The sequence below is a fragment of the Centruroides sculpturatus genome, unplaced genomic scaffold (genome assembly GCF_000671375.1).
Source record: "Centruroides sculpturatus isolate CEXI.00-Female unplaced genomic scaffold, Cexi_2.0 scaffold38, whole genome shotgun sequence".
In the NCBI taxonomy this organism is placed as follows: domain Eukaryota; kingdom Metazoa; phylum Arthropoda; class Arachnida; order Scorpiones; family Buthidae; genus Centruroides; species Centruroides sculpturatus.
In genome coordinates, this window is record NW_019384306.1 from 687,953 (window position 1) to 709,917 (window position 21,965).

At 28.6% G+C, this 21,965-nt stretch overlaps 1 protein-coding gene across 3 annotated transcripts in view; it reads left to right on the forward strand.

The window, feature by feature from the left end:
• The first annotated feature begins 17,656 nt into the window (after positions 1–17,656).
• LOC111619333 (protein tyrosine phosphatase type IVA 1-like) overlaps positions 17,657–21,965 on the forward strand; it is a 61,733-nt gene continuing 57,424 nt past the window's right edge. Inside the window, exons 1-2 of one of the 3 annotated variants that reach the window (XM_023361057.1) lie at positions 17,674–17,796; positions 18,022–18,186. The gene's annotated coding sequence lies outside the window, so the exon portion shown is untranslated. Of the gene's footprint in view, positions 17,797–18,021; positions 18,187–21,965 lie in introns of all 3 variants that reach the window. The other 2 variants (XM_023361046.1, XM_023361052.1) reach the window with 2 other exon arrangements.

The following is a 21,965-nucleotide window of genomic DNA, read 5'->3' on the forward strand; positions in this document are numbered from 1 at the left end:
CATACAAAAATAACCTCCAAACCTCCAACGTTAATAAAAAATCCTTTAAGGCGTAATAAGATCATTTAAATATTTTCTAAATTATATCACGTTCCATTAATTAAATGATGAAATATCGCCAGTTAGTGGCCTATACAGGTTCAGCTGATAGCATATCATGTAACAAACACGCAACTGTTCCATACCGCTAATTTTCGATTCAAAAATAGTGACTACTTTATAGCAATTAAATAAATTCTATAGAAAAGTAGATTGGTGTGAAATGATAAGGAAATGCAACACTTGGGTGATCTGTCAAGGGTGTACCTACCGGGAGGTTTTCTATAGGAAACTAAACCTTATTTAGGTGTTATAAACGCGAAGAAAACGCAGAAAACTCCAATATTGGTGAGGCTCGAACTTCGACCAGTGTTAGTGGTTTTATCCATTCGGTCACTGGTGTGCTCTATAGTCGTAAATGATAATACTTCAAAAGTGAAGTGAGTGTGTCGAATTAAGTAGGGCTATATAGTATATCGCTATCAAAACTTTGGAATGCAGTTTTGAATAAATATAGATTTATCACAGGAACGGAGCCTGGTTATTTTTATATTAATCTATAGCAAATTCCTTCTGCATGTAAGCAATCTTAGAAAGGACGAAACTAAATATTGTTGAATTCGATAAAAAAAGAAAAGGTGTAAAGCATACAATAATATACAGTACATATTTAATAATATATTTTAAATTTAGCAAACAATAAAATAAAAATAATTTTAAGAACATTGTTGAAAAGGAAAATAACAAAGAAACGAAATTTAAACATAAGTGATGCAGTGCATATTTTGAGAAAATTGTTTATATCTAATTTAATATTACATCTATGAGTATAAAGTTAAAATTACAGTCTCTAATTTAGAGGCTTTATCTGGAGGATGGGTGTTGTGTTACAGAACTTCGTGAATATTAAAAGTAACCAATAAAATTTTCTATTTTAAATACAGAGATTTTAATAAGTAGCCTATACAAAATAATGTCAAACACAACTTAGACGAATTCAACTGTTCACAGTTTTAGAATCACAATGAATATTTCAATAAATTAAACTCGTCTACGAAATATTTTAGATATAAAATATAAAAATATGCATATTTAAAGCTAACAAAGTTATACAAAATTGATTTAAAAGTTATATAACATTTTAAAATTCATACAAAACAACTCCAAATAATGGTCATTTTTTGTGCGCTGTCAATGGCCGTTGTTTAGAGGTTTGACTGTATATAATTATAGAATCTCTTCTAAATTAAATATAAAAATAATACTTGAATTAAATTTATTAATATATCCGGAATATTATTTGTAAAGATGATTTGCGCCTATTTAAAGCTCATTTATGCTTTCCAGTAGTGAGTGGATAAAACCCGTAAACGCTGGTTGCGAGTTCGCGCCTGACCAATGAGTTGGCCACGTTGAGTTATTCGAATTTTATTCACGTGTCTAATATCTAAACAGGGACCATTTTCTCATAGAAAGTTCTCCCAAGAGGCATTTCCCTTAGCAGATCATCCATATGTTGAGTTTTCGTATCCCATCAAACCAAACCAAACATAGCCGCAGGACCGTATTTAGACATTTATCATTGTGGGCGTGGAGAGTTGGAGGCTGATTTTGCTGACTGATACCTATGACTAATACCGATAGTTCATACAAAGTGCCAGTCAAGATTGCTCCCATCCCTTATTATTTTTTTTTAAAATGATATTGTATTTCTCTTAATTTGAAAACAATACCTTTTTTTTTTAAATTTCTTTAGGCTTTAAATTTATTTCTTTTCCAACTATTCACCGAAATTTGTCGACATTGGGAGGCGAGGTGTCTTCTCAAACTCCCCAGTAGCTTCGCTCATTCCTAGAGGAACATTTGTTTTCATTAAATGTAAGAAAGTTTAGACTAATAAACATTTAATAAGGTATATTTTTTCTGTTTTTTAAAATTAATCTTTGTATATTTTTCTTTCTCTCTCAGGAGAGGATTTGCAAATAAATTAAATAAGTTACAACTTAGGGCCTCGTGTTATCAGTTTATAGCTTAAGGTTTTGCATGTATCATTATATGATGGACAGGAAGGGTCTGTTATATGTTATAGCTTAGAACCATAACAAGCCTTTTTCGCTCTCTCTAATTTATTATAAACTTGATAACGATTTGTTTAAATTATATATTACATCCGGATTCAGTTCATTTTACTTCCACAATGAACACGAATTACTTAATTGTACGTCCTTCTACATGTCCTGAGATAATTTTAAACTTTGTAACATAGATTAATGCTTAGAAAACTTACATTTTGCAAGTTATATGGTGTCTAATTTATATACAAACTATGTTATAAGTAGTATACAAGTCACACTTTTTTTTATTTTTTATTTAATAATAATATTCTCCTTCCATAATTTATTTTCTGAAAAATTTATTCTCAGAAATTATTTTTACTTAAGTAATTACTAGTGATGGATTATATCAGAACGAATTTAGTATGTGTTACCGACNAATTTAGGCTGTATCTGTAAAACATTCGATTAATTTAAAATTTAAATGAATTTTTACATCAAAAATAAAAAAAAAATTGTGTAGTCACAAGCGATTTCTTCTATTTCTAGATCAAATAATAGCGTTTGGAAGCTAAATACGAACTCACATATAAAATAACAAAAAAATAATTTTAATATAGCATAATAGAGAAATAATAACAGTCACACGTATATTATATAGTCAAACCTCTGAACAACGGTCACTGACGGAAGTGACCTTTATTTGGAGTTATTTTGTATGCATTTAAAAAAAAAAAAAGTTCCTGACGAAATGGCCGATGTTTAGAGGTGGCTGTTATTGGAGATTATATAAGAGGTTTATATAAGAATTTACTTGTTTCGCGATACTGAATTCGTTTACTCAATTTTTAATCAGATTTCTCGTAATCACTTCAGTTCAATGAAAATTAATCGCTTTAACTTTTTATTATATAATAATTGAACTATTAATATTTTCTATATTTACTTCTTATGACTTTAAATGCTAGATATTAAGTTACAAGTGATTTTTATATAGAATATTACAAGATAATTCCTGAATTTTCCTACATAATTTTAAATTTTCGAAGTTTTCTAAAAAATTACTTACCATTCTACATATATATTATTTACCATGGTAAATAGCAGAATAGTAAATTATTTACCATTCTAATATTATAGATTTGGAATTTGATAAAATACCTAATTAAATCTTAAGATCAATGCCTACAATAAATTTTCATTGTGGATATTTAACGATTTTGCACTCAATGATAAAAAAATAATGTATTAATACAATTTCTGCCAAACTTGGCGTACAGCTGTCTCAGACAGGTGTGTAAAATATTACAGTTGAGATTCGATTGTACAGAAGATAATGTCATCCGAGTGCCTTAAAATTGCTACTCTAGTACTCTATAAAAAGACTCGCAGAGGCTCACTGTTTTTACAGTTTTCTGTTATTTGAAGTTCTTCGATTGCAAGACATGCCTGTACGATGCAGTCAAAGACATTACGGAGTTTGAGAAAGGTCGTATCATAGGGAAGCAGAATGGCTGTTTTGCCATTCTGAAGAAAGTAGAATGGCAAAACGGTCGATTTTCAAGCAATCTGAACCGTTTTCATTTTACTGCGAGATTTCGGGGATAAGTCAGGACACATACACAGCGGGAATTTATACGTGTCAGACAGACCGCCAACAGAGATGATTGTGAGGCATGGTTATTTATTGCATGGACACTGGTTATTTATTGTAAAAACGGTATGCATTTTTTACAATAAATAACCAGTGTTCTCATCCATCTTTGTGTAATTTCTCCTGCTTCGTCAATAGTGTTTGATAAGTCCTTTAAAGAGTCAAAACTTAGCGCTCACATATTCACTTATTACCATGGCAATTACGTTCGCATTAATAAACATTTATTCGATTTCAACGTCCTCTTTGTGCGTAAGTTTTCCTGTTAATGACTATATATTAACAGGCGATCTAGTAGCATCATTTGCCAAACATGCATCAAAATTTTCCATTGATTTTGATTGCTTTGATGAAAAGGTTGTATATAGGGCATATATCAAACCCTAAATAATAATTAAAAAAGCTAAGAATCAAAAATTTAAATAAAAGTTATAAAAAATTTATTAAAAGATTAATGCCAGAGTATGAATTTCATTCAGAATCAAATATTCTTTAAAAATTTTTAAAAATAGAAATACGGTTTATATAATAATGTTTATACTTTTGGTGTTTATTATTCATTATTTTAAGTGATAATTGTTCTTTTCAAGATTATCAACTTACTATTCATTAATATAAGGATGCACTTAGAGAACTTGATAGATCACTGTTTCAGAAATAGAAAATAAGGACGTATTATTCATAATTATTAGAACGTAAAAAAATAAACATAATTTAACCACTTCCTATATATCTTATTTCTGTAAAAAAAATATTGACAAAACTTTTATCATTTATTAAAATAATAAAAGAATATATTATATTAAGACGTGGAAATAGAAGGTTTTGTTTGGTTTGATGAGATAAAGGTACACAGTATACCAAAGGGAATGCCTCTTGAGAAAATTTTGTATGGAAAACTGGCCCTTATTTAGATGTTAAACACGTGAAGAAAACCCACGACCGATGTTCAGTGGTTTTATCCACTTGGCCACTGGTGGGCTCAAAATACAATGCATGGAGTAAATAAATATAGGCCTATATAATAATGATATATATATAATAATAATTTATATAATACATACTTATTACATATATAATATAATGTCAGTTGTCAAAACTGTAATAAATAATAAAAAATAAAATATAGAAACTAAAAATATAAGATATAAAAACAAAAAGTCTGGCAAGTGTTGTAATATATTAGTATTAAACTATAAAATTATCAAAGAATTAGCAAAAATAAAATTTATAATAATTTATTAGATGCTTTTGAAACTTTACATTCAACATACTTGCAACAGGAAATGCAATCATATCTCAAACGATTGTTAAGTACTTAAGTAAGTAAATAAAAGAATTGTTCTCTGTTATTTCAACATAATTATATTTATGCAATTATTTATCTTTGAATCATTTAAAACAAAATAATATTTTTTTGAATTTACTTGAAACTTTATTATTTGCTTTATTGATTTAACGATGATCAATCATAAAATTAATAATTATAAACTAATTAGGAAGAATAATTTACGTGTTTAACTAAATTGATTCGGACATAAAAAAATTCTATTAAAATGAGTCGTGTATTTTTATTTTTAAGTTTTTTCGCCTTGTGGGCACTAAAAAGCCCTTATTTTCTGCGAAAAACGAGCCCCTATTTAGGTAAATAATTTTCCATAGGAAATCTCCCTGGGAAGCACCTTTCTCTTTGACAGATCGTCCACTTGTTGCATTGTCTTATCCTATCACTTTAAATCGACCTATAAATTGGTTTAAAATTTATAGCTTTGGATTGAATTGATGAGCACGGTAATGCAACACTTGGCGATCTACTAGGCGATACCTCCCGAGAGGTCTTTCCATTAGAAACATACCTAGTTTCTAATAGAATTTAGGTGCTAGACTGTAAAGAAAATCCAGCAAACTCCACGTGGACAGCCCGTGGCGCAAACCCACGACCAACTACCAATATCCACTAGTACTGTACATTTATAGCTTTAGAATGATTTAGAATTTAAAAAAATTTTAGCATAACTTACAAATATTTATTTACAATTCATCAAATGCTATGACATATATTCGAACAAAATATTTACTTTATTAATCATACTTTATTAAACCTTCGATTATAAAGTAATTTACTAAAAACTGCAAACTTATTTTCAAAATAAGTTTTAAGTTTTTAATATTCATTTGATATTTAAACCAATTCCAAGAGTGTTTAAAAACCATTTTTATTTTAAATCTTAATTTAAAATAATTTAATTATAATATCAATATATTATAATTAAATTATTTTAAATTAAGATTTAATATAAAAATGGTTTTTAAACACTCTTGGAATTGGTTTAAATATCAAATGAATATTAAAAACTTAAAACTTATTTTGAAAATAAGTTTGCAGTTTTTAGTAAATTACTTTATAATCGAAGGTTTAATAAAGTATGATTAATAAAGTAAATATTTTGTTCGAATATATGTCATAGCATTTGATGAATTGTAAATAAATATTTGTAAGTTATGCTAAAATTTTTTTAAATTCTAAATCATTCTAAAGCTATAAATGTACAGTACTAGTGGATATTGGTAGTTGGTCGTGGGTTTGCGCCACGGGCTGTCCACGTGGAGTTTGCTGGATTTTCTTTACAGTCTAGCACCTAAATTCTATTAGAAACTAGGTATGTTTCTAATGGAAAGACCTCTCGGGAGGTATCGCCTAGTAGATCGCCAAGTGTTGCATTACCGTGCTCATCAATTCAATCCAAAGCTATAAATTTTAAACCAATTTATAGGTCGATTTAAAGTGATAGGATAAGACAATGCAACAAGTGGACGATCTGTCAAAGAGAAAGGTGCTTCCCAGGGAGATTTCCTATGGAAAATTATTTACCTAAATAGGGGCTCGTTTTTCGCAGAAAATAAGGGCTTTTTAGTGCCCACAAGGCGAAAAAACTTAAAAATAAAAATACACGACTCATTTTAATAGAATTTTTTTATGTCCGAATCAATTTAGTTAAACACGTAAATTATTCTTCCTAATTAGTTTATAATTATTAATTTTATGATTGATCATCGTTAAATCAATAAAGCAAATAATAAAGTTTCAAGTAAATTCAAAAAAATATTATTTTGTTTTAAATGATTCAAAGATAAATAATTGCATAAATATAATTATGTTGAAATAACAGAGAACAATTCTTTTATTTACTTACTTAAGTACTTAACAATCGTTTGAGATATGATTGCATTTCCTGTTGCAAGTATGTTGAATGTAAAGTTTCAAAAGCATCTAATAAATTATTATAAATTTTATTTTTGCTAATTCTTTGATAATTTTATAGTTTAATACTAATATATTACAACACTTGCCAGACTTTTTGTTTTTATATCTTATATTTTTAGTTTCTATATTTTATTTTTTATTATTTATTNAACTTATTTTCAAAATAAGTTTTAAGTTTTTAATATTCATTTGATATTTAAACCAATTCCAAGAGTGTTTAAAAACCATTTTTATTTTAAATCTTAATTTAAAATAATTTAATTATAATATCAATATATTATAATTAAATTATTTTAAATTAAGATTTAATGTTAGTGAGGCTCAATAAAAGAGAAGAAAAGAAAATTTTACTACTTCTAAAATTTATTTTATATTATTAAAGTCCGTATAATGTAAAATTTTAGAAACTAAGAACTATTTAATAAGAATTATGTAAAAAATTATTATGAAATAAAAGCACAACAGAGAAATACGATACTCCTGTTTAATTTTGTAGTAAATGATATTTTTGTATTTTAATTTATAAAGCATTAATTCATCAGAAATTAATAATAATAAATAATAAACAAAGGAATTATTTTAATTGGTTCAATGTCACTACTTGGTGAATTTATTGACACTTGGCAAATTATTGGCACTTTATTGACATTGAACCAAGCAAAACAACAAGAAGAAGACACGGTTTCGATAAATAAATAAAACAAGAATTATTTTAAATTATTAAATATAAAAATACGCTTAAAATATTAGTGAAAACAAATACAATAATTTCATCCTAAAACACTTTTAATTTTACATTTTATTAACTATTTCTTGATTACTTATTGAAATTTAGCAAATTAAAAACAGTGCAAACCCTAATGGTCTATAATAGGCTCCCCTACCTTATATAAAAATGGAAGAATCTACAACAAAATGCCGCATTCATATTTAATTAATTAAATAGAAATTCAGATAAATATATATGTGAATATAAACGCTCTTCAATTTGTTAACCCCATCAATCTTGCAATCCTACAATTTGTAAACAAACATATATTCATCTTTTAATATATAGAATATAAATATAAATTTTGATTTTTACTATAAGTTATTCAGATATAGGCTATAATCAGTTAGCCACTTCTAATTCATCTATGTATAATGTAGAAGTCGGTCAAATTAATTAATATGAAGAGAATTTAAGTATCTGTTCTTCCTAACAACAAACGCTTAAAACCACTTTAATAAATGTATAAAACTCCGGAGGAATTCAGTTTTTATCTCTAGAGGATAATAATTTGAAAAAATCTGGTTTACAATGAAAAATACTTGAATCAAGGCTGAAATCTAAATGCAGGTAGGAGGATTAAATGCCACAGTTAGGCTAATTGTTTCTGTTGTATTCGGCCTTCAGGTTCAGTATACTGAGTTAACTTTTGAGCATTTAATTATCCAGAATACGTTAATTATTTTATTCTTTATTTTGTAATTACATTCAACAAAGGTTAGTATTTCTAGTAGATTAACGAATAAAATTAATAAAGTATTACGTGAAAATAAAAAAAAAATTAGGATTTGTTTTTCTTTTTGACTATTTTGAGCTGTGGGCACTTTTAAGGCCTTTTTAAAGCCTATAAGAAAAACGCCTTGGATTGGAGTGATGGAATAAGGCAACGCAACACATGGACATTCTGCCAATGATAGATGTCTCTCGTATTGAAAACTGTTTCCTGTTTAGATGTTAAACACTTGAAAAACTCTTGCATTATAGGTCCACAATGAGGCGATTGAGTACTGACGATCGCTATTTGTTCCTTAATTTCTCATTCATATAGACAACTTTGTGTTTTCGTATTATTAAGCATATAAACTATTATTTTTCTAAATAAAAATATAAAAATATTTTTCATAGTCTTTCCATTAAAATTATCGATATTTTTACTAATAGTAAACAAATAGCAGATAACAAGCCGCTTACTAAATTTAAAATTTTAATTTTCGAAATTTTTAAACTATTGTATTATGTTATTTGTTATAACTTAAGATATGCTTTAAGAAAAATTTCTTACGCATAATATATTTTATTTTAATACTAATACTTACAGATAAAATAAACAAACAAATTCTAAGCATTTTTCAATTGTTTATTTTAATCAAAACTTTAAAAATATAAATATAAAAATTACGAAATGCATCATCAGAAAAGAAAAAAATGATGATAAAAGAGGTTTGGATTGATGTTATGATGCAACGCAACACATGGACAATCGGTTAAAGGGAAACTTTCATGGTAAACAGGCCCCCATTTACGTGAAGACAATCCAGAAAACTCCATGTGGCCAGCCCGTTGTGAGGCCTGAACCCGTGTGGTTTTATCCATTCGGACATTAATGGGCTTTGCAATTGTTTCCCAGTCATTGTTAATTATTTTTTACATGTATATTTTTATACAGAAATTGCAACTTTTTTCTTATGTTAAATATTCAACTAACGTAAAACAAAAATGGATGCCTAATTTTTTTCTTTTTAAAATTAAATTTTAGCGAACATTCTAATAATTTTTTTCTGATTAAAATGTAAAATTAATCGGAAAATAATTTTCTATGTATGACTTTGAAGCGAACATATTTTACTATTATCGTAAATAAAATTATTTTTATAATGAAGTCTGTCTGCACTTACGTATTTATGTTTGAGATAAATATAGTAAATGCGTCAGTCCATAATGTAGGAAGGCCCATTAGTGGCCGAGTGGAAAGAACCACTGGTGGGTTCTCGTCTGGCCAACGGGCTGGCCACGTGGAGTTTTCCGAGTTTTCATTACGTTAGTAACAACTAAGTAGGGGTCAATTTCCCATAAAAGTTTTTCCGAGAGCATTTCCCCTCGGTAGATCGCCCATATGTAGCGTTGGCGTCAACGAATAAAACTAAACTATACCTTACTGAAGGAATTGGGCTTTTTTAAAAACTTCGCCTTGTGGGAACGAAATGGGCTTTTTTAATAAGCTTATTCTGAGTTTGGCCAGCCCACAAGGACGACCGGATGGTGAGGGACGGGATAGAACATATCCGGACGGATCACCTCCGAAAAATTTTCTGGGGTTTAAAGTAATGAGATCTACACACGAATGTGAAGTTTGATATTTTTTGAGTCACTTGATTTGGTGATGACAATATCTTTTGCAATGCAAAATATAATTTAATTGTTTCAATTAAAATAATAAGTTATATTATATAAGTAATTTTAAACAAAACCAAGAAGAGACTGCACTATGCTATACAACAGAAAGTAAAAGTCACGTGCAACGTTAATTAGATTAATTTTTTTAATAAGAAAATGCACATAAAATATCTTTGCTTAAGCTAATTAGGTTTCGTCAGACCTAATTAGCTTAGGCAAAAACACTTTTTGTCTAATATAATTAACGTTGAAAGTGACTTATTTTCAAATAATTGTACGTTTATTAGAAAAATTTACATAAAGTCTATCTAAAGCGGACTCTGCAAAACGGAAACCATCCTAAATGAAAAACAAATCTTTAAATAAAACGATTTTCTACATAAACTATTACTAAAAACTGGAAACTGAAGAATTTTTTTGAACATTAATTCGATAACATAACCTGAGTAAAGCGGAATTTTTCAGCGTAGCAGCAACTAAATTCTAAATCATAATTAAAGCACATTTCATGGATATTGGATTTTTACAGTTGTTTTTCTTCTGTACACTACGTACACGTCTTTGAAACATAAAATACATTCTATTAAGCAGTTTTAAATGTGAATTAACATTTTTTTTTTTCAACTCATTTTCTGCATTAATAAAATCACAACCTCTATAATACGGAAACCTGCAAAAACGGGAAATTCTGCTGTAAGTAGCACAAATAAAATAAAATAAAATATACTTTGTAATGAAAATTGTAATTCATTTTATAAAAAGACATTTACATAAAATTTTATCTTGAAATTTATTATTATTATTTAACCTGTTTGTATTATGCCCTCAAATCTTGCAACTCAAATTTCATCCACTTCTAATTAAGTTAGGTAGTTGAGATTTTGCGAACATACCCACGTTCGATGACGATGCATTATAATAATGTTTTAGGGTGGTCTCACTGCTACCATTCCCACCCACCTCGAAACCCAATATAGACAAATATAAGATTTAATCGGTAATATCAATTGGACACGGGTATGTTGGGGTGGCCCCACCCACATCATCTCCATCCTCAATCCCGAAAAGTATGACAAAAAATATAATTTAATCATTAATCATATGGTATTTGTACATAATATTTGTAGTGAGGTGAGGGTGGGCTTCCCGCTCTCAATTATTTAAAAAAATATCAAATCAACAATAAAATTTTATCAGTAACGCGTTATATATGGATTAACTTTTTATTTCTTGTATTAGCCGTCAGTTTATAATAATCCTTATTTATCATTAATACTTATAAGGATTCATTATTTCAAAATCACGCAGAACATGAGCGTATAAATCACGTTTGTACTGTACTTATAATGTAGGTGTATTGTATATTATCCACGTGGAGTTTCCGGATTTTTTCACGTGTTAAGTCACGTGTCACGAAAGGACTTTCTACGGGAAAAGACTTCCCGTAGAAAGTCCTTTCGGGAGACACCTTCTCTAGGCTACTGTAATGAACTACTCTCTTGGCAGATCGCCCATATGTTGCGTTACTATATCCTATCAATCCCTTCTCATCCCTACAAAAATGTTCTTAGAAATATACTTAATTTTTAGATTATTATTAAATTTAACACTTAAAACACTGAAAATGAAATTTTCAATACTTTCCCCGATAAACAGGGAAAAAAAGATATATGACAAAAAATAAAATGTATTTAAACAATCCTTTACAAAAATACAATTATAAAAATTATTTAATCTACAGTATTACATAAACTAATTAACTGTACAGTACTGTAGAGTACATATACCTGTTTTTACTACTGTGTTTTAATGTTCTTTGTGTATGTATACTGTAATTAAAAATAGCATATAAATTATTATTATTATTATTATTAAAAATTAATTGCTAAATAAATGAATATCAATGAGAAAATATTAAAAATTGGTTTTTATGTTAATTGATTTTATGGTAATTATTTAAAGACAATCAAGCATATAGTTAAAATTAATATCGAAAACTAATATAAATTAAATAATCTTTGAAAAATAAAACTGATAGTATAAAATAGCAGATCCAGAAATCTTTTAAAGGGGCGCAGAAAGAAAACAATATACCTTACAAAATCTTTTACTACCTGAGATTACCCGGCTTTTTCTGGAAAAACCTCCAGAAGAAGGTGCAGCTGTGCCTTGCGCACCCCCTAAATCTGCCCGCGATACTACCATATATTTTTAATTATGTAAAACCTATTATATAAGTCTATCTTGCATAATATACAATACATCTACATCAAGAACATTATATGTACTGTACAGTGTGACTTTTTAGGTATAAGACAGTATAATTACATTGCGATCTTATTCTGCGTGTTTTTAAAATAATATACCTTTATAAGTATTAATGATAAATAAAGATTAATCGCGATTATTTTTTTTTCTAGTTTTAACTATGGAAACTTTTTCTTATCGAGCCGAGATGATTGTCGAGATATGAATTGCGAAACAGTATAAAGTACAATTACCTGGATTACATATAAAGATGCCAAATGCTAAAGGGCTATTGCGCTACAATACTTTTTTTACGATAAAAAATACATGTATTTTAAAAATTATTCTCTTATAATAATACACTTTTAATTTATGTAACAAAATTACATACAGGCTATATTATTATAAGAGAAAAATACCATAAAAGCAGGTTTAAAAATTTTTATTTTACTTTTTAGAAAATTCAAAATTTTTAAATTTAGTATAAATTACGCTCAGTGTATGAATTTTTAAATCAAAATACCGTGAAATCTCTGAACAACGACAGCTGATGAGAATATTAAAAAAATTGTGGTCGTTGTTTGAAGGTTTCTTATATGCATTTTTGTTTCAAAAAAGTTTCCGGAAAAATGGCCGCCGTCTAGAGGTGGCCGTCGTTGGCAGATAGCCACCATTACAGGTTCAACTGTAATAACTTTAAAAATGGATTCTGATATAATTTGATGCGTATTTGTGAAAATAAACATCTGAAATTGATAAGGATCTACATTTAAACAGAATATTCATAATGTTGTTATAAAACTTCAATTTAATTTTCGAAGATTGAGTATCAGTCATTAATCAAAAAATAGATTAGAATTTCTCGTACATTGATTGATTTATCGCATTAAAATAGTTGTTATAACCCCAGAATATGAGCTACAAAACAGAATAAAATTTTGATAAGTAATCTTAGACGTCAATGATATTAATATCATTGCAGGAATTCTTTTATCGTTTTATTATAAACCTTTATTAACAGAGAATATAATTGTGAATAGATTTCGATTATATTATTTACGCGATATCAATCAGGTAAGTGTGTTTTAAATGAAAATTTATATAATTTAATTTATAAACAAAAACAGTTTGATTTGATGGCAACGCAACTGGAGGGCGTCTGGCAGAAGGAAGCCTCCTGGGATGGCTTTCTGTGAGAAACTCTCCCCTATTTAGATGTTACATACGTCTTCACGTATGTAACATCTAAAATTCGAAAAACTGCTTGTGTCCATTCCGTTGGTGAGATTCGAACCCACGACCAGCTATTACTAGTCGACCGGATGGCCGAGACGGTTAAGGAGTCTGTCTACAGCTGTGGGAGACCGAGAATCGAATCCAGACGGTCGAAAAACCCCAAAATTTTATCATGGGCGATCTGTCCCGGATATGTCGGGTCTCGTCCTTCACCACTTGGCCATTCCTATCGTAGAAATGGCTCAACTCGCGATGGGTGTGAAGAAATGCCCATCTTAGTGTCTACAAGGTGGAGTTTTTAAAAAATACGGATAATTGCTTAATATCTTGAAATTTCGTATTCTCTTAAATTTCGTATATTGTTCTCGTAGTTAGTGATAAATTCAAATATTACGATTAGAATATGCTGGTTCAAAACTTATCTTGTAAGAATGTAAATCATGTCAATTTTATCTGATATGTAGAGAGAAAAAGATGGCAGACGTATGCGAAATAATAAATGCAGCATTGAATGTGAAAAAATTATACAATAGTGTTATAAATCGTAAAATTTTTATAAATCAGTTTAATTTTTTAAATGAAAGAATATTGTATTTAACCTGAATTATTAATCCACTAACCCCAACTCCATGGAATTATTTTTTATATCATAATATTAAATGAGAATATTAAACACTTGTTACGATTTAGGCTTTATAAAAGAAATATTTTATTTATTCTAAATATTAATTTTAGTCCTATATGGCCTAGGGTTAAAGCGGCCATACTCAACTTAAGGCCTGCGGGTTGCAGGCGACCCGCCAAGCTTCACTGTGCGACCCATAACACACACTCATTAAGTACTTATTTTTAAAACTTCTGGCAATTTGGCAAAAGTTTTTAAAACTCGAGACACGCGCAAAGAAAAATATTCGAAAAAAATAGTGTTTTGAGACAATTGGGAAGAATCGTATTTTGTTATGCCAAATAAACACGGTTCGCAACTTGTTGATTTGTCGCGAAAGTGCAATATAAAAAAATATAACATTGTTCGTCAATATACCAGGAAACACAAATCATTTAATAACACTTTTTCTTAGAGATCTTTAACAAGATGTGAAAACTTAAGTTTCTTTAAGAAGTCATTGCAACAGCAACAAAATGTTATTTCAGTTACGAGAACATCACATGAAATTTGATAATTGGTAAACATCTTAAACTATTTACTGTCCCAGAGGCTGTGAAGGAATGTTTCATCAATGCTTCCAATGTATTATTTGGTAATTTTAGCAATAAAAATCAAGTGTTAGAGCAAATTTTTAAAATCCTGCTTTCTGATTCTCTCTGCGTTAAACTTATTGAAGGTATTGTAAAACACATTTCTGAGCGCATCATACAAGACTTAAAAATTGCAAATATTTTAGCTTGGCTTTTGATTCCAGCACCGACATTTCAGAAACGTCACAATGCCCCGTTTTCGTTAGATACTGTGCTAAACAGAATTCAATTTGTGAAGATTTTTTTGAAATTTTTCTTATAAAAACGAATCAGAGGCACAGATTATCTCAATATTATTAGTACTTTTCTGGATAAGAATAATGTTAATATTAAAATACTGGTTTGTGCACGCACTGATGGATGTCTTTCAATGACGGGATCTGAAATAGGATTTGTTTTCCTATTGAAAAAGAAATGCAATTTAACAAATCTCTTATCATTTCACTGTATCATTCACCAAGAAAACTCCGCAGGACGTTTTTTCATGGCCGAAGTACACGCTGTGATGGAAACATTCATAAGTATGATGAATTATATCAGAGCACGAGAACTGAACCATAGAAAATTCAAAAATCTCTTGGAAGAAATGAACAGTAATTATAGCGACGTTACTTTACATACGTTGGTGCAGAGGAAAAGTTCTAGATCTTTTTATTTTTTCTTTACAGCAAGAAATGATTTTATTTTTTACAAGAAAACAATAAGTGTTTACAACGAAATTAAACTTATGGATGGTGGTATATTGTAGCCTTTCTGTGCGACACCACAAAAAACTTAGTGATAACGATCGTGGTTTAGAGGGTAAAAGTAAAATTATTTCACAAATGGCGAATAAAGTATTTCCTTCATTTATTACGAGAAAATACAAAATCAAATACTTTATAATTTTTCAACTATAACAAAAGCTTTAAAAAATAGTATTGACATTTTGCCAGAAAAATATAAGATCATGTTAAATTATTTGACTGCTCTATCCGAGGAATTTAAGAGCAGATTTCAAGATTTAAGAAATGTTAAGAATTGTCTGTTGCTTCTAGAAAATCTCTGGCACTTAGAAACAGTAACTATTACACAATTAACTACATTTCGATATGATTATGCAAAGTTATTCAACGAATTCATCGAGTTCAATAAACGATACTAATCTGGAAGTTATTTTTAAAGAAAAGAGAGTGGAAAGGAGTACGCAGAGTTTTGGAAATTAGTGCTGACAAATACTAGACTGTGCAGCAAAGTATGCAGGCTTGATTCTCACGTTGTTTGCATCGACGTAACTTTGCAAATCATTCTATTTTAAAATGAAATATGTAAAGAACATATATAGAAATCGGTGTGTTGATTCTCAGCTTGATGACGTTTTGAGAGTAGCATGTAGTAATTAATAAATCTGATTTGTCTAAAATAGTCAGAAATTCGTTTTAATATCGAATTTTGCACTGATTTTTAAATAAACGCTTGGTCACATTTAGTTTTTAAGTTTTATTTTTAAAATTATCTTATAATGTATAGCAAACTATGTCGCGGGCTGCGTAATGTTACAAGCATATACATGTGGCTCGAGGAAAAAAAAGCTTGAGTATGGCTGGGTTAAGATGTCAGTCTAACGCTCTGGGAAACTCAGGGTCAATCCTAGCAGTCTAAAAATTTCTAAAATTTTTCACGCGCGGTTGACCCCCTTGTGGGTTTGGAGAGAACCCACAATGGATATGGAAAAGAGCACTCTCTTAGTGTTCCCAGGCAATCATATAAATGACTTCAATTATTTTAATGAGAAATATAATCAGGAACTTATTTATAATGTAAATCAAGCAAGCTTTTATGATTTGCTCACTAAAATGGAAATATGAATGAAATTCAGCTCGGATTTCAAATCTGTTTTTTTTTTTTTGCAGTTTCGCGCTTTCTGTCTGTAGATAATCCATTCAAAGAGAAATTTAATCTTTTTGAAAAATCAATGTATTGTACATAATTCACTTTAGAATTATTAAAAAATACATTATGAATTCAACTGCTTTGTTCATGTTTAATCAAATAAATATCTTCAGAATTTTTAAGCATAACAACTTAAGTGAGAGCAGCTTATAAATACTGTACACGGATTGAGAAACAATAGCCAAATGGCTAAGGTTTCAGCTTTTTATTGTTCTGGGGACCCAGAATCGAATCTGGACAAGCAACTGTCGGGCCTAACTCACCATTATTTGTTTATTCTTTTCATTATGTGGGTATTAAAGCAACCTTTTTTTAAAGGCCCATTGATGATTCGGCTAGGCCCACAATGGAGCGGCCGGGTGGTGAAGGGCGAGGTCCAACACGATGTATCCAGGACAGATCACTCCGAAATATTTCTGGATTGCTCCCGATTCTATTCCGGGTATCCCATAGCAGTAAACTGAGGCCTTAACCTCCTCAACTCTCCAGCCTGCATCCTTCACCATTCTGTCGCCCCTTTATGGACATGACAAAATTCAACGAATATGAAAAAGGCCATATAGAGGCCTTTTTCATATTTCCATATAAAGGCCCATTAGATAGAGACACAAAATGAGTAAAAAAATATGAAAATATTATTGAAATATACTTTTTAATAGTTATTACGTAAATGTTAATATATTTTGATACTATATATTAAATAATGTAAATTATTATTATTTTGATAAAAAAAAAAATTAAAAAGAAACGAAAAATAAATATTGTCGACGATAGAGGGAGAATGTTAACGTGTAGATTCTTTGCTAACGAGGATAATGAATTTCTTGTGACGTCATCGTGGGTGGCCATTTCGTTCATTCGGCTGCATTTTGGTTTGAGTCGTTGTCTGCCGCGGGTAAAAGTGGATAACGAGAAAACAATTGCGGTTTCAATGTGTAGCGACGAAGTAGTAAGTATAATTTCTTCACTAATACATAACAAAATGATTAAACGGAAATTTTATCATTTTTGATCGTATCAATGAATCTAATCACGGAAATAACGTCACCAGTTAATAATGGTAAAAATCACAAAAAAAGTTGAGGATTTCTACTTATTTGCCGTTTATAATTTAATTCTCTTTCAATTTTAAGATTTGTTTTTGGAATAGTTGAAAATAGTATTTTATTTTTAGATGACTTCTTCATATTCAATCATTCTTCGAATTTAAGCCTAATAGTCATTTCCTCCAGCCTTTGACATACAAAAAAGCTTCTCGAATATTTTCTTTTAACCTGGCAATTTAAGCAGATAAAACTAGTTTTATCAACGTTGAGAAATATCACAGCCTTTGAACAATGTAAGTTGGTTAAAAAGATAAGTTTCATTGACCTGTGATTTAAATACTTGTTAAATACATCCAAAAGATCATTTTCCCTTCCATTTTTGTATATTTTTTCCCCCTCATCTGTTCAAAACCGGATTTTCTGCATAATCTTTATGAAAAATTCTGGTCAATTTCACTCAATTCACACTTGCAAATTTAGAATAAATAATACATCACATTCAAAATAAATATTAAGTAATAAGAATGTATTTCCCTTAATAAAAAGATGAGTTTTTGTTGATGTGCTTTAATGACTCTCTTCCATATGTTAATATCTAATAATCTGCACGTAACTATTTTGTTGATTACGATATAGCTTCAATTCTATTTTTAAATATATTACAGCTATTAATTTTTACATATTAACATATTTATTGTTTTGTATTTAACTTAAAATTTAATAATTAGGATAATTCTTCCTAATTATTAAACTACAAATGTGGTGTTTTATATATATATATATGGTATGTACGTGTGTATATAAATATAGTAATCCTGTATATTTTTTTCTTTTATGTATGTAATAATATAGGAAAAGTTACAGGAATGTTGTTTGAAATCTAGTAATGTTACTTATGTAATGTATTATTTTGAGTTACTTGCAATGGTAGCTATCATATGATGTTATATATATTAATTTGTTTATATTTTATTTATATATTCAACATTATATGTACTACAAGTTTGTTTTTTTTTTTGTCTATTCGTTTTACTTTTTTTTTATTTATGGGATATCTAAATAGTACATTCTTGTTGATTGAGTTTAATTCTGGAAGAACTATCGGCTCTGAAAAGTCACTTCAAACTACATAATGATGACATACCATGATGATGATGATGATAATGTTAAGTAATAAATGCACTAAATATTGGATATTATTCAAAACACTTGTTTTATGAGTGTTTTGAATATCATGAATGCTGAAGTTTTGGTTGTGTAAGTGTTTTGACAATATTGTTAGATGTATCTTATGCAAAAAGCAGTATCTTAATTTATACAAATTAGAAATATGTAGTTTCAGTACTTATTCCAGGTAGCCAAAATATTAAATGTTTTTGTTCTGAATTTGGATGACAGCCTCAAATTGCAACAATTAAAATAGAGTTTTCTTTAAAATTAACTTGACATTGAACATTAAGTAACTCTAAAATACCATGATGTTATGTGTATGTGATAATGAATTAGAAATATCACAAATTTTAAGAAATATATACTTTGAAATATTGATGACAAAATATATTAAAAAATATTTATCTGCTTAAAAATAAAGTTAGTGAGGGGAAAAAGTAATAATTTAATTGTTTTTGATATGAATTTTAGATTCAAAAATATATACTTTGTGATCTGTCACACAATGAGAGAGAGATAGATACAAAGTTTATTATTTAAATTAATATATATTTATTCATTTTATATTACTTTAAATGTTCCTTTAAAAACATTGTTCTTGGTATCTTTTCATATAAAAGAATTTACCATTATTTGTATTAAACTGTATGCAATATTATTCAGAATTTTAAGTTAATGTTTGATATACCTTAACTGATTAATTTGGAATATAGATAAAGTTGAGTTTTATCATTTTCAAGTGATAACACACACTGAAATTTAGTATTGAATAGAAACAAATTAGATTCCTTAGATATTTCATTTTGTTTGGTTTGTACTTATTATGTTGTCTTGAAAAATATTTATATAATTATAAATGTTATTTTGCATAAAATTTGATTACTATTTACTACTTAAAATTTTTACACACAGTGATACACTTTTTAATAATTCTATGGAAATTCCTGCCTTTTATGAATTGAACAACTAAACATATCAAAATAAATTATATGGTTAAGCTGTTTTGATTGTTTTATTGTATTGAAATGTGAAGAAACACTTTTGTAAAAATTTCTATAAATTATTACTTGGTAAAGCTAAAATAGTTTTTGGCAACAAATTTAACTACTTTGTAAACAAGTCAGGAATCATGCACACCTTGCATGAATATTTTCGTTGGTATATTGTTAGACAAATTTGTCAACTTGCAAAATAACCTTATATGATATTTAATAGTTCTTAATTTAATAAATTATACAAAACAAATTAAACATTTTTGCTTGACATTTCTATAAAATTTTTTAACAAGTATTTAATTTTGTTTCACAAAATGATAACTTTATGAAATGCATGGATCTGTAATAACACTTTTTGATAGTTTTTATATTTGAAATGAAATCAAGCTTGTTTGCTTATTTCTATTACAGTAATCTACTTAATCATAAAATTGTTACAGAAATTATAATTATTGTAAGCAGCAATAATTACACTAAAATATAACTACAGGAATATCTCACTTGGTGCAACTTCATTTAGTGCATGCCCCTTTAACATGGTTTCCCTATACAATTATCCCTTGCTTTATGTGCGATTTTATTAACATGCAATGCAAAATTAATTGCAGTGCAATTAATTTTGTGTGTGAATCAAATCTTGCATAAATTTCTGCCATGCATTTCCTTATGTGTGTGACAGAAGTTGTAATATACACTGCTTTAACAATTGTGTTTATTTAACACTGATACTGTATTTGATTAACAAGATTTTGATATATGCAGTAGCATTGAGGGGACTAATTAACCATGTTAATCAAGGGATACTTCTAATATGATCACTGTCAGCTTAAACATTAGAATTTATAATTAGTTTTAAAAATAATTTTCAGTAATAAAAGGTGGATCATTGTTATGTGCTATCAGTTTATATTAAATTTGTTTCAATAAAAGTTACATATTTTTTAGAAGTACTGTACATAGAGGTTTCTACTCGGTTTTTTTATCATTAAATTGGTACATTATTTTTTGCTTTAAATACCTGCCACTTCTAGCAGCAATGTTGTTAATTTAGACTGAGAAGAATTGACAAAATGGCTAGTGACATTGTCTGCTTGATCAATCCATTAACTTCTGTGCATATTTTTAAAAGATCTGCTTCCAGATTATTTTGAATGAAGAATGCAGTGTTTGTGTAAAAGAACATTAGAAAGCATAATTTGGTGGAATCAAGAACTTCATGCAAAAAGAAGTCCAAAAGTCTTATTAAAAGAAAAAATTTGCAACTGAATTCTTAAATGTGGAATAAATAGGAATTTAGATTTAATGGTATCTTTTTATATCATTATCTTTAGTTTTTCAGTAATGTTATCAAATCACTTCCATCATAAGTTATGAAAGACAGTTTGAATTATCTTCTAAGTGAAAAAATTACTTTTCAAACAAATCAGCATTTCTACTATTAAACCACATTCCTTGGTTGTTATTATAATTTTCTGTAATATATTAACTGTCTTAACTAGGAAATTCAAATTTCTATTATGCCCTATTGATATCTACAAAGTTATTGTATTCAGATTTTGATTTAGATTTGAATATTAGACAAACATGGACTAAATCAGTGTTTCCCAACCTTTTTTGTGCTATGCCCTACCTAAGCCTTTCTAAAATTCTTATGCCCCCTAACATATACAGTGGCTATACAGTTAACTTAAACTTTGACCCATTTTTGAATTGCCCCCAAATGCCCCTGTGGAGTGTGGGCCCCACATTGGGAAACACTGGGCTAAATAGTTAAACACAATAGTCTCAATGCAGCATGCAGCATTCCTCCCAATTGTGCCCTCAAAGTAGACTGATTTCAGGGGACTACATCTTGCAAAGGGTTGCATGTAGAAGTATGGCTCCTTTTGACTTCTTTGTTTCTATTA